The following is a 2,989-nucleotide window of genomic DNA, read 5'->3' as shown; positions in this document are numbered from 1 at the left end:
AGGGCGGGAGGAGGGCGGGAGGAAGGCCCCCAGCCTGGCCAAACCAGCCGCCTGCGGCTCTCCAAGCCGGGCGGCGGGCGCTGGTCTCGGGTTCAGGTCTCTCGGATGGGTAAACTGAGTCCTGGGGACGCAGGCTCGGGCTCTAATGCCTCCGCCGTAGATAGCGGGCTCCGAAGCCACGCTGCGCCAGTGGAGGAGCGCTGGCCCTGACCCTGAAGTCCGGCTGACCCGGGCCGCCGCTTTGGACGAATACTGGCTCTGCTAGTGGCTGGCTGTGTGATGACCTTGAGCGAGTTAGCTTCGCATGTCCATCCCGGGGCCGCTTGCCCTAACGCAGTAGCATTTGACCTGGCGAGTTGAAGCGAGGAAGATAAGTTAGAGCTTGCTTAGCCCGCGGGGAACCCAGTGAGTATAAGCGTCCAAGCTTCCTCGGCTGGTTCATCCCTTCACCGAGTACGAGTTGAGCCCATGGGCGGCCAGGCACAGTGAATAGGGTCACTTCTTCAGCGGCCACCAGCACTGTTTGCTCCACCGTTCTGTTTAACTGCCATTTCCTTTTAGCAGTGAGGAAGCTGAAGCCTAGGGAGGTGAACTTAACTTGTCCAGAGTCACCCAACTCGTTATTGAGGGACGGAGATTTCATCCCCAGCCTGCTTGACTTCAGAACCTGTCAAGGTTTCTGAACTTTTAAGTGTTTTTTGCATTTTTCACTCACATTCTTTTGCAAGTATACAGTGAAATTTTCCGTAGAACATAAGATACCACAACAGGAATACATAAACATTTTATAATCCTGCTCACTTTTCTTAAGCCAAGCATTAAAAGAGCTATCCACAAATGTAAAACACTACTCTTATTAATTTCTTGTTTTAAATAATATAGTTATTTTTCATTTAAAATGTGCTTATGTTAACATGTAGTGAGTTTATTAGAATTTTTAATGAATTACGGAGAGGGAGGAGAAGGGAGAGGGGAGGATGAGTGGAGGGAGAGTAATTGGTGGGACCACACCTACGGTGCATTTTACAAGGGGACATGTGAAATTTGCTAGGTATAGACTATAAATGTCTTAACACAATAACTAAGAAAATGCCGTGAAGGCTATGTTAACCAGTTTGATGAAAACATTTCAAATTGTATATAAAACCAGCACATTGTACCCCATGATTCATTAATGTACACAGCTATGATTTAAAGAATTTTTAATGAATTAATTTTTAAAAATGTTCTCAGTTTTAGTTTCTAAAATGGTAAATATTGATAGAAGTAACAAACTGCAGGTAAAAAAAGTTCTTCAAGGTCCTCAGTAATTTTTAAGAATGGAAAGGCAGCCTGAGATCAAAGGTTTATGAATGCCTCCTACAGGCTATAAGAAGCTATTGAAGAGTTTTAAGTAGGGACTTAATCAGATACGCATTTTGAAAAGAGCTTTCAAGACCCAAGCTAGCTCCTGTGGGATACATCCGCAAGGCACAGGCATTCCAGGCAAAGGGATAGAAATATGAAAGCAACAGATGACTTTCTAAACCTTTTCTGTATTTCCCATTTCAGATGGCACTACCACACTCCCAATCACCCAGGCTTAACATTAGGTAGCGAACGTATCTTAAAATGCCTCCCTGTACTCCCCACATCCAAAGCTCACTACTTTTGCCTGAATGGAGGGCCCAATTCTTTGACTATCAGAGTTACATCTTAACTTTGGACATTTATCTCAAACTTGCCTCCCGCAGCTGCCAAATCCTGGAAGCATCATGTCATTTCTTAGTTCATAAAATTTGGTAGGTCCTCATCACCTACAGGCCAAAATCCAAACTCCTTAGCCTTGTGTTCAAGGCTTTCACTGGTCTGGCCACAACCTTCCTTTCTAAATTTCTTTCTCACTGTTCTCCTTTACTTACCTTGTAATTTTCTCTATATGTCCTTTGCTACTCGAGGTTTTTCCATACATTGTTCTTTCTTCTTAGAATGTTTTCTCTCCATTTCTATATATCTAAACCCTACTTAGCTTGTCCATTCTGATTTACTACTTCCTTCACAAAGTCCTCCATGATCTTCTAGCTTTAATATTATCAAAACTAACATTTATATAATGCTTACAGTGAGCCAGGTACGCTTCCAGGTGCTTTACATGTACTATCTTTCATTCTTTAAACAATTTAATTTTCTTCGCATACCTGTGCAGTGTTATAGTCTGCATTTTGCAGATAAGAAAACTGAGTCGCAGGGAGGTACCGTTGTTTGGTGGGCCGGGGCTGGGGATTCAAACCTGCCACCTTAGGTGTATGTGGCTGGCGCCTTAGCCGCTTGAGCCACAGGTGCCGAGCCAGTAACTTGTTTAAGGTCACACAGTTAGTGAATGGTGGAGCCAGAAGGGGAAACACAGCAGCCTAGCTCCAGAGACCATTTTCTCAACCACTCTGCCGATGTGAAATGATCCCTTCTGCCCCTGATCCTGTTAGCTCTCATGGCAGCCCTTCCAAACTTCTCTAGAGCTTTTATCACCTTCTATGTTATCTGTTAACATGTCTTATCTTGCCTACTTTACACAGTAAATTTCTTAAAACCAGGATCAGTGTCTGATCTACAATAGTGCCTGGTAGATGCTTACTAAATATTTTTTTAAGTGAATGAACATACAATAAAACACTCCATAGCAATCAAAATGAGTAATGTGGAGCAGGATTGACAAACAATGGCCCTTAGGCCAATCTGGTCCCCCTCCTACTTGTATTTGGCATAGGAACTAAGAATGTTTTTTATGTTTTTTGGTGTTTTTTTATTTTTGTTTTATTTTGCAGTTTTTGGCTGGGACTGGGTTTGAACCCACCACCTCCAGCATATGGGGCTGGCGCTCTACTCCTTGAGCCACAGGTGCTGCCTGGTTTTTACATTTTTAAATAGATGGATGATACTTCTATGACATATTAAAATTATATGAAAATGTTATGTAGTAACACAGCCAGGCTTTCTGTGGCTGCCATTGTAT

Source organism: Otolemur garnettii, unplaced genomic scaffold (genome assembly GCF_000181295.1).
Source record: "Otolemur garnettii isolate 467f Iridium unplaced genomic scaffold, OtoGar3 scaffold00144, whole genome shotgun sequence".
Lineage (NCBI taxonomy): Eukaryota > Metazoa > Chordata > Mammalia > Primates > Galagidae > Otolemur > Otolemur garnettii.
The sequence above is the reverse complement of the archived record's forward strand: the minus strand, read 5'-3'. Positions refer to the sequence as shown.